The following is an 11277-nucleotide window of genomic DNA, read 5'->3' as shown; positions in this document are numbered from 1 at the left end:
GAAGCTGCTGGACAGAAAAGACTTAAATGGTAACTAGCCAGGTACTCTTCTAGACATCCATCCCAACACGACCTTGAAACTCCTCTAAGAACTTTCCTCTCAACACACTTCATAAAGGTTCCCATAGAGCAGAGATGGCCAAAAGATTACCTATGACCACGAAAATATTCAGTGCTTATAACCACGCAGTAGCCAAGAGCCATATATGAATGAATATTTGCAAAACAGCTGGAACAAATGAAATTTTTTTTCATTTTATTTAATTTAAATGAAAAAGCCACATAGAAATAGTATATTAGTCAAGGTTCTCTAGAAGAACAGATCAGATAGAATGTGTATGCATAAATCTACTTCTAGATAGACGGATAGACAGTAGAGAGATGTCTGTGCACTGTGGAAGCTGAGAAGCTGGGATGTCTCAGCAGTCCTGACCTGGTGCCAAAGGCCTGCAGAGCTCCTGTAGCACTGCTGTTTAGTCCACACTGAAAGGCCAAAGACACTGGAGCTGATGATGGCAGCATAGAGACAGATGTACTCACTCACAGGATGGGCAAGCTTTTTCCTCAGGTCTCCTCGTATCTGGGCCACCTCTGGGAGGGGATGATCTTCTGAGAGAAGGTCTGCCCTACTGACTTGCTCTTTTTTTTTTTTTTTTTTTTTTGGAAACACTCTCACAAACACATCCAGAAGTGTGTCTCTTCATTGATTCCTGACCCACCAAGCTGAGACGAGTCATCAGTGTTCGTGTCTGCTCTATTCTCCAGCACAGACGACAAGCGGCATACAAAGCATGCCAGTACTTCAGACAGGCTACCAAAGCTTAGTTGAGGGGCGCTGAGTAGGAAGAGAGCAACAGCAATTTCCCACATGTGACAAGGCTCCCTGACGATCTAGTGCCCAAGGAATGAAAGCTGCATGGAGGCAAAGATTGGGATGGAGAGAAGAGAAAAATAAATTAGGACAATTATTCCGTTGCCTCTAGAAAGTGTTTTCTTCTCGTGGTCACTGTTCTATAAGCAGCACAGTAATAATAACCAAAACCCCGCACGGAACGTCTTATTTTATTAACTTAGATAAAATGGTAGTTTCCCCATTGGTTTCTGTTTGTTTGCTTTGTTTTGAGGCAGGGCCTTGCTGTTCAGCTAAACTCAGCCTGGAACTCGCTATGCAACCCAGGCTGGTCTTGAATGCTCAATCCTACTGCCTCAGCCTCCTGAACGATGGGATTAGAGAGTTGGAAATCACGCTCGGCTTAAAATGGTGGTCTGTCTTCCAGGCAAGTATAGCAATGCAAGCACACGGGTTCTACCAAAGACAGGAGAGGAAGTAGCTCAGGAAGTTGCTTGCTGCCCTGCAATCCCTGCTGCTCTCTCCTCCACGCCTTTTATGCAGACAGAAGGACCACCTACACCGCTCTTGCTTTTCCTCTGTAAACATGATGTTATTCCTGTGTGATCTGGGCTATAATGTTCTCATTGCTCAAGGAAGTTGTTGCTGTTGGGCAACTGCGCAGAACAAGAACACTGCAGGTTGGTTTGTCTGTCTGCCGTCTGGCTTGGTTTTCCAGTGCTGGTGATAGACCCCCGAGCTTTGCACACGCGAAGCGAGTGCTCTGCACTAAGCCACAGCCGCGCCTCGACACTGCAGGTTTTGAGAGAACGATAACCCAGCATGGCCTCTCCTGTCAGCACGGAAGCATGAACAGAACTTCCAGACCAATTTAACACAAAGTGATCGAGAAACACATGCTTAGTGGAATAGAGGATCCAGCAGCTAAATGTTCTTATTCATAACAAGGTACATTCTCTTGTTCCAGGCAGGATATTTAAAGCTTTTCCCACAGTTGACTGTTTCTATGATAATGATAAGTGACATTTATATAATGATTTTCACTGAAAGGCCAAAAAATGTACCATAAACCTTTTAAAATGATATAAATGTGTCACCCACAGTAAATGTGGCCACCGATCATACTGGCTGCATGAAGCAACTTTTAGAAGCCCCCAAGTGCATACTATAGAAAGGAAGTTGAATGCCATGCCTAAAATAAATCGATACTCTGGGCTAGATGAGACAAAATTGTTATTGTAAAACATTCGTTTCTCTTTAGTTTACATAACTACCATGTGTGGGCCTCACTCCATGAAGGTCACAAGAAGCAATAACAGTGTATTGCTTGTATCTAACACAAAAATATGAACATTATTCTTTATATAAAAGTGCAAAGTTGGGGGCTGAAGAGACAGCTCAGCAGTTAGAGCATTTACTGCTCTTGGGGAAAGATGGGAGACTGGGTGCCAGCACCTGTGGTCCACAATGCGTAACTTCCTGTGATTCCAGCTTGAGGGGATCTAATGCCTTCTTCCAGACCCCACAGGCACCCGTATTCACACATGTACTGTGGGTGTGGGGGCGTGGGTGTGGGGGCGTGGGTGTGGGGGCGTGGGTGTGGGGGCGTGGTTATAGGACAGCCTCTGGTACTCAGCTTGACTTCTGCCTTGTTTGTGACAGGGTCCCTTGTTTTTGACACTACGTCTGTCAGGCTAGCCCACCCCAGGGACTCTCCTGTCTGCACTCTATCGTAGACGAGTGCTACTGTACCTGTTTGGTAGGCTCTGAGGATTTGAACTCAGATCTTTACCACACAATCCATTCCACCCACTGAACCACCCCAGCCCCCAAATGCCATTTTCAAAAGATTTTGTAAATGTAATGAGCATTTTCATAAAGTAAGAACTTACCACAGCTATTGAGAATATATTTGCTCAAGTGTCTCACGATTCACTTCCAATTAGCACATAACCCTGAAACTGCATGTCTATGTTTTCACTTCTATATCACTGCGAGAGAAATGCTTGACACAGACAGCTTGAAGAAGAGAGGGTTATCAATTACTAAGAGGTCAGGACATGGAAAGCTGACCCCATGAACGTGGGCAGGACAGCATGGCTGTAGGGAAGGGTGGTAGAGAAGAGCTATCTGGCCAATTAGGAAGGAGAGGGAGGGAGAAAGTGAAAGAGAGAGAGGAAGGGAGGAGAGAGAAGAAAAGAGGGAGAGAAGGGAAGAAAGAGAGAGGCCTGCAGTATACAGTATACACCTTCAAGGATCCTCTCCTCATAATCTACTTTCTCAGCTAAGTTCCTCTCTCTCAAGTTCCCAGAACACCCTGAAAAACTACCCCTGTCTGGGTACCAAATATTCAAATCCTGCTCCCAAAGGGAGATTGCTACATCCAAACCAGAAAGCTGTGTAAACTGCTGTTCTGTGATTACTGTAACCCAGGTCTCGGAGCCCTCGGGAGACACTCCGGAAGCCTGTAACAGGTTGTCTTCCCCTGAAGTGACAGCGCTGCCTTCCATGGTAGGAGAGCAGAGTGCGGATCTGCCCACCATGCTCCAGGAGGACCCAGGACTGCAGCAGCTGGCTGACACAAAACAGGCTCCATGGTTTGTTTGCTGTTGTTTCGCTTCATTTTGTTTGTGCTACCCTCTTTTACCTTGGTTTGCTATTTTTGTCTTACTGTTTTTCCTTTGTTTTGATTTTCTTTTTTCAGAGATGCAGAGCAAGAACATGAAGTGGGGAAGAGCTTCAATAGGGAAATGGATACGATCAAAATAATATTGTATGAAAAGAATTTTAAAAAATTAAAAACAATACAGTGTTATGTTATGCTTTACTCTACAGCAAAAGCTAAATATTTAACCAAAGAGAAATCCTATATTAGGAAAAATTACTGGGAAGACACTGAGAAGCATTACTATGTTAGAAGTTATTTTTCCATCTTTTATTTTTTTCTTTACTACAATTTCAACAGCTATTTTATTGGGTTGCTGTGAGGTATTAAAGCTTACTAAATACTAACATGAAGGCTTCATGATATACTAGGCTTTTATACTTTATTCATTTATTTAAAAAAATATATTGAGGGCTGGAGAGATTCAGCATTTGCCATTCAAACCTCAGAACCTGAGTTTGGACCCCGGGATCTGTGTAAAAGCCAGGTGCTGTGCCATGTGTCTGTAATCCCAGCAAACAGCAAGAGAGACACTGACTCACACAAGGCGGAGGCTGGGGACCAACGCTCCAGGTCATTCTGTGAGCACCACACACAGGCTTGTATGTGTCCCTCCACACACTCATGCATACATAAGGCATATGTGTGAGTAGAGCACACACACACACACCATGTGTATACCCACTTACATGATGTTTCAGAAGCCACTAAATTCGATGCTTAATGTGCTTGAACATTGTTTTTGTGTCTGTGTGGGCCTACATGGTTCGGTTTAGCCTTTAATAGAAAAGGCGATAAAGCAATAAATGTACCAACTACAGCGCCTGCCGCTTTTACCGGGGTCTTACCGGGGTCTTACCGGGGTCTTACCGGGGTCTGCCTACTGCATCTTCACACACGCACATGTGCGTGCGTGTGGTGTTGGTGAATGTGAGTGCGGCGCTCATGGACAGCCTGTGGCAAGGTGAAGCGTGCATGGAGGGGCTCGTTGGAAGAAAAGAGCGAGCCAAGAATAAGGAAGATTCTTGAAATGTAAAAGATGACATTGAAACAAATCAGTCCTTAGAAGGGATGGAAGTGGCGCCAACATTCTGGGAAACAGTTTGGCAGTTTCAGCAAAAGTTAAACACTCCTCCTGCCATATAATCTTGTCAATCTTTGTCTAGACATTCAGCCAAGAAAAAGCATGTGCCCATGCAGAGACGTGTGCGCCAGTGTTGAGAACTGCTGCTTTTGAGATTGTCCCAAACAGGAAACAGTCCACAAGCTCACCACGTGACTGGATAAATGGCCAGGGAATGCAGCAGGACCATTTAACAGAAGAGGCTCCTGGGGTGGCCAGCCTGCTGCACCTCAGAGTCAGGATGCTAAGAGAAGCAGACAGGGAGAGAAGCAAGTAACTACAACACAAATTACAGAGCCATGGTGACAGAGACATGAGTGGCTACTTTAGGGAAAAGAAGTAAGCACTAGGAAAGCAGAGGGGGATCTCTGTGAGTTTGAGGCCAGCCTGCTCTACATAGTGAGTTTCAGGACAGCCAGAGCTACAGAGAAAGCCTCTCTCCAAATTAAAAAAAAAAGGCCACAAACTGAAAAATACATGAAAATATTAAGTTTATGGCAGATCAGTGTTGTCTAGTGCTTAGTTTGAAGAGTTCAAGACAAAAAGAACAGAAAATATGAACTACAGAAAGGAAAAATGCAAATATTTTTCCCCAGATCTAAAGCAAGAGAAGGACTCTACATAGGCCAAATGCCAACTAAGTGGAATAAATAAAAACCCAAACATCCACACATCCCAAGGAATATCAGAACACTACAGGTAACCTAAGAAGATTAAATTCTCCAGAGATGCAAGGTGCAGTCACCTGCTCCCAAAAATAAGGTCCAAATTGTCAGCACAAAATCGGTGTATGGCAAGTGGCATGGCAAACCTCTATGTTAAACAAGATTCAATTAGAAATGGGGGAGAGTCATTTCAAGATTATTTGAATTTTAAAATTTTATTTTTCTTATAATGTTCAGTTAAAAAAAAACAAACAAACAAACCTAACTTGACAAGATAGCCCGACTTTCAAAAGAGAAAATAATGAACTAGAAGCTCAGGGTCAAGGGTCAGTAATGTTAACCCAGGAGAGTGACAAAGAGAGAGCAAGAGGACAGGCATCGAGCCTAGAAGTGAACAAATTTATGTCAGAAGGCAGTGTGAGAAAATGCTCAGGGAGAAAACAGCCAAGAACCGATGCAGGGCCCTCCTAGAGGGCCCCGCGGTGAGCTGCTTCCTCTTGCGCACACAGAGCAGGGCACATGTGATGTCTGGGGCAGTAACGCAGGGCAGTAGCCATTGTGTGCACGGCTGCACTGCCACATTTCTCACGGCTGCCAGCACCAGGTCTGCAGGCACCAGCACCAGCACAGCCATTCTGCTGTGACATTACAATGGCGTCCCTGGCAGGAACTTTCAACTCTATTTTCTTCTGGGGACACCATCATATGTACAGTCTGTCCCTGATGGAAACGCTGTGCCACACACACACACACACACACACACACACTCCACACACACGCACTCAAACATACACACTCACGCACACACACGCTCCGCTGGCCCTGTTTCTCTGAAGAACTCTAAGAGGTGTGCAATGACAAGGGTTTAAAGGCAAGAGTGTTAGGTGGGCATCCACGACACTTTAGCAGTTGTTTCTTCGGGAAGCCGGAAACATGGGACACATTCCCACCTCTGTGCTCTTTCTGCAGTCTCTGGGTTTTTAAAACTAACGTCAGTGCACTGAGAAATAAACGTATATGGTTATATTCTGCAGTGGCTGTACCACCTCCTCATTAAAGGCAAGAAACCTTCAGACACTGGCAGGTTTTACACACTTCCAAGTGTCTCTTCCTAGTTGCATGGCCCTGAATTAGTACCTGTCCCACCATCCTCCCTGTTCATCTCACTCGAATTTCCTCACGTAGACTCGGGTTGAGCTGTGCGGGGCCACCAGCATGAGGGCCAGGGTACACCTGCTTGCTTCCTGTGCTTTTTCTAGAAAGCGTTTTCACCGTCCTGTCTCAGAGGCTACTGCTTTTTAATTTAGCCTCTTTTCATAGCTGACACTTGGTTACATGAGCTCAGCTCAAGTTCTTTCTTTCTCCAGATCTTCTATGTTAAGTCACTTAATGTTCTCAGAGCATTAACATGCGTCAGGCAGGATCTGGGTCCTGGTGGCGGTTTTGAAGAAAACTGAATAATGACATCCACAGAGACCCACGGAGAGGAGGCTCGAGCCATGAACTCCCGACACAGGAGCAGAACTGCTGTTTGTTCCTCCAGCACTGCCACAGCGCATGCTCAGAAGCCCCAAGTCCCGCAGGCCAACAGCTCGCACGTTTCATCCACACAGGAGTCACAGCCAGGCAGCTCTCTCCGAATTCAAGACCAGCCTGGTCTACACAGGAAGTTCCATGCCAGTCAGGGCCATAAAATGAGACCCCGTCTCAAACAGAAAGAGAAAAGAATAAAGAAAGGAAGGGAGAGATGAACAGAGGAAGGGAGAAAGGGAGGAAGGGAGGGAAGGGAAAAGACCAGTTTTCCTGATTGTCTTAATTCCCTCAGCTTGTCAATATTCTGTATAATGACATTTTCCCAGTGTATCTTATAATAAGTATATAATATACGTGTGTGTGTGTGTGTGTGTGTGTGTGTGTGTGTGTGTGTGTGAAAACACCAGCACCTGAACTAACCCAGTTCATCAGTTTTCAGCTCATACAGGAAATTACCCTGAGGCCGGTGGCCTCTTGCACAAGCAGGAGGAAGCGCCTCCTTGAGTTTTGCACCCTGTGTGCACCTTTTCTTCCAACTCAGTTCTGAGACTGATCCATGCCATCTCCTGCTTCTCCGCTGTGCAAAGGCCTCCCGACAGCACACGCCTCTCCCCACTACAGCTCCAGACACACAGTGATCTCTGGTTAGTGACCTAAGCCCTCCACTTAGTGTGAAAATGGGAGAGAAGCAGAGCAAGCGGGATGGCCCAGGCCTTTTACTAAGTCCTGCCTATGTGTCGTGCCTACACTACACTGGCAGCTGGGGAGGTTCGAGGCTGCAAGTGTCCGTACCTGTTCCCTGTCACAAAGCAAGCAGTGATTCTGCCTGCCTCTGCCCTGGAAGGAGACACCGAGAGTGAATTCAGCAGCGAGATGTTTCCAATTATACTCTGAGAAAAAGGTTAATACGCTGATGTTTAGTCTGACGAGGAAATGACTCAGCGACTCTGTGATAATTGTTTTTCAAATATCTGAATGGATGCCAGATGAAAAGGGGTCAAGGTCTGTGTGTCACAGGGGAGAAAGCAAACTAGCGGTGGCTGGTGTGCACAGCAGCTCTGGACTCCTGGTAAGCCCTGGACCCCAGGAGCACCGTTAGAAGTCATGTCTTTGGGGATGGTGTGTATAATAACTGGAGGTTTTGTCACAGTGAACAGACGATGATAACGTCTCCTCAGACTGTCCGAGACAGACTGAGAGTCGAGAAGGCAGTAGGTGGATGGCAGGTTTAGGAAGCAACCGTCCTGTCTTCTCCTTTGACCTGGTGGTGGGGTGTGAGTGCGTGTTTTCAGCCACACACTCATCCCTCATTTATCCTTTTGCTGGACTCCCCACATGTAATTCATTCCTTGTCTCCTGAGGGTCACAAGCTAAAGTGAAGGGCAGCCAGTGTCTATGTGGAGACCCCTGCCTCTGTCTTGGTTCTAAGACCAGCTAGAATGAGGACCTGCACTGGGGAAACTGAAGGCGTGTTTCAAGGTTGTAAAGGCTGGGCTGAGCGTGGGAGCCCGCCCCCCAATCTTGTGAAGTGTTTATGCTGTGGTAATCCAAGATTAAGAGCATAAGGCATGGACGGAGGAAGCAGTGTGAGATGAGAGGAACGTGTGGGAGAGGAACTTTGAAGACATTGCTAGATGTTCTTGTTTGAGCAGTTTGAGGGAGTTCCATGTCCCACCACAGCCATGTGACACAGAAAAAGATTGATGTCCCATGTGCCTGACCCTCATAGCCCTGGAAAACGCAGCTAACCTTTCAAAAGATTAAAAAAAAAAAATCTGTCCAAGGAAACTAATCAGGCCAGCAGGTGAGGAGGGGCTTTGGCAGTGTCAGGTGCCTGCTCCCGATGCTGTGAGCTCTCAGTTTGCATCTGCACTTAGAATCTCTTCACCTTTTCTGAGAGAACCAGCTCTGTCACCATCCAAACCAGATGCAAAGCGAAGCATCCCCTTCAGGGTGCTAAGCATGTTGGCCTTCTGCAGAAGTGACTGTCTCAGGGCTGTGTGTTTTCTTCGCTCCTGAAATAAAAAGCAAGGTCAAATTCAAAATAGTGATTAAATGATGCAATCGAAATAGAATAATAGCCAAATTGTTATCATGTATCTAAATGTTCTTTTATGCATTTAGGTATTTCTCAGCATGGCCCTTAAAATGGTCTCTGTACAATATTTTCCAAATCCTGTCTCAGAAAATGAATTAGAACCTCCTGGGAGACTTGGTGATCTGTGTTTTTAAAGGCAATCCAGGTGTTGATGACGGAAAGGCAGCATGAGCTTTTTTAAAAATATGTAATTGGAAAGAAATCTGTGTTGCTTTAAAAGCATAATCATCTCAATGATTCTTGTACAGCCCAAGCTTAGGCACTACTCCACAAAGGTTCATTTTAAGGGCTATAAACCCAGTGCTGGGAGCAGAGACAGGTGTTACATAGGAACATGACCAGCCAGCCGCGCCAAAATGGCGAGCTTCAGGTAAGAGGCGCACATACATCTATCACACATGAAAAGTATTTAAGTAATAATTAAAATGAAATACAACAGAACATAATAAAGACATGTGTGAATATATATGTTCTAAAAGAAAGAAAGAAAAGAAACCCACCTCCCTTTGCATCCTTCTCAGCAGCTATCTCTTTCCAACACAGCAAGGGAATCCAGCAGGAAAGACAAACTTTGAAAACAGGACCCGTGTGCGGGAGGCCCGCCTGGGAGCCTAACCGGGATGGTGGAGGGAGGGCGGGGGCAGCTGCTGACAGACACCCAGCAGGAACGGCCAGGCTCCTCTGGAGGTTCCACGAGAAGAACACTCAGAAGCTGGTGGTGTCGGCCGACCGGACAAGCCTGGGTGCCTTAGGGCATCCGGATGCTGAGTAGTGGTGCACACAGGAGAAATCCAGGCTTGCTGCTTTCTGTGCGTGAGCGTCGCGCCTGCGTGTGTGTATGTGCACCACGCTCGTGCCCACAGAGGTCACAACAGGGGAACCAACCTCTTGGAACTAGAGTTCTGAATGTTGGTGAACCACCAAGTGTGTCCTAGGAATCGAACCTGTGTCCTCTGCAAGAACAACAAGGGCTCTTGACCAGTGAGCCGTCTCTCCAACCCCTCTAAGAATATATATTTGTTAAAGAAATAAAAAGTGCAAGACAACGATTGACTGGTTTGAAAGGGAGGAAATACTGGGCCTGTTTTCTGGGATCTATTCACAGTTTTAATCAGTAGGTTTGGAGTCTGAATTTTGGCCTCGTTTCCCTTTGGCTTAGGAACTGAGGTGACTACATGGCCTTCTTCTCCCACACTTCCTTCCATCAGTCAGAGCACCTTGCTGTGCTCTCTGTGTGTGTATCTGTGTGTGTGTGTGTGTGTGTGTGTATGTATGTGTCTATCTATTTCTTTGTGTGTGTGTGTGTGTGTCTCTCTCTGCTCCTAGAAAGGTCACACCACCTGACTTCCACAGCTCCCTTTTGTAAGTCCCCTTGGCAGTCTCTACAAGCTGACAATATGGTGGGTGTTCTCCTTGGGCTCTGGCAGCTAGGAGTCAGTAGTCAGCCTTTTTTGCTTCCGAAGCCAGTTCTCTCACTGTTTGCAGTGAGCACAACTCTGAGGATATCTACCATCAGCCCCGGCTGATGGAGGGGAGGCCACCCGGTACCCGTAGCTGCACCTGTGGTTCTGTGTCACACACACCTTGAAGTCTGGTGAAGGAAGAATGAGACCTTCAGACCCTTTCTGCTGAGTCTACTCCTCCACCTCATCCGCCTGAGCTTTGAGCCCCTCTGCCACTATCTGCCTTGATCCTGCAGATGTTTCCACCCACGGCCCCCTCTGTGGGTTTCTGAAAGCCTCCTCAGAGCCGTGTGTCTGAACCCGAGGCGCCATGCCGGTTCGATCTTACTTTCTAGCTTCTTTGGTTACAGGCCTTGGTTCCTACCCACATGTTCCAGGCAATTCCTGCAGCTGCTTTGGGGGATTTATATATGTTTGTTTACGGGAAGGAGTTAGTGTTGGTTTTTTTGAGATGGGACCTTACTCTGTATTCTAGGCTGGCCTGGAATTTTGGCAATCCTCCTGTTTCAGCCCCCCAAGTACTAGGGCAACAGATGTGAGTCCGCACATCTGGATATTTTTCAAATATAAGATGTCTCTAGCTGGGCCTCTAGGACTTAAGTAAGGAGGTCAGCTCTTACAAGGAGCAGCAGCTCTTGCCTTGTTGGAGAAAGAACTGAACGGTCTTCCCATAGTGGGAACTGGATGTTAGCTCCGAAAGCTGAGGTCATCTCCTGACTTTCCGTTCTCTCCATGAGGTTCTCCTGATGGTGGTAATTTTCCAAAAGCTCTGCCCATGAACCTACTTCATTATGTAGCATTTATAAAGTAGAAATTCTTTTAAGCATAAGAAGTGGGGGGGCCCAGCAATGGCCACTAAAGTGGAGGCTGCAGATGCGCTC

At 46.4% G+C, this 11277-nt stretch overlaps 1 long non-coding RNA gene across 1 annotated transcript in view; it reads right to left on the bottom strand.

The window, feature by feature from the left end:
* Positions 1 to 282: 282 nt before the first annotated feature.
* The window catches only part of LOC129678446 (uncharacterized), a 47916-nt gene continuing 36921 nt past the window's right edge, over positions 283 to 11277 (bottom strand). The window contains exons 4-5 of the long non-coding RNA XR_008720376.1: positions 8724 to 8850; positions 283 to 911 (exon numbers count right to left, since the gene is read on the bottom strand). This is a non-coding gene — a long non-coding RNA (uncharacterized LOC129678446). The remainder of the gene's footprint in view (positions 912 to 8723; positions 8851 to 11277) is intronic.

Source organism: Psammomys obesus, unplaced genomic scaffold, assembly GCF_907164565.1.
Source record: "Psammomys obesus unplaced genomic scaffold, mPsaObe1.curated_primary_1811, whole genome shotgun sequence".
NCBI classification, from domain to species: domain Eukaryota; kingdom Metazoa; phylum Chordata; class Mammalia; order Rodentia; family Muridae; genus Psammomys; species Psammomys obesus.
Note: the sequence above shows the minus strand (reverse complement) of the source record. Positions and strands in the feature narration are given on the sequence as shown.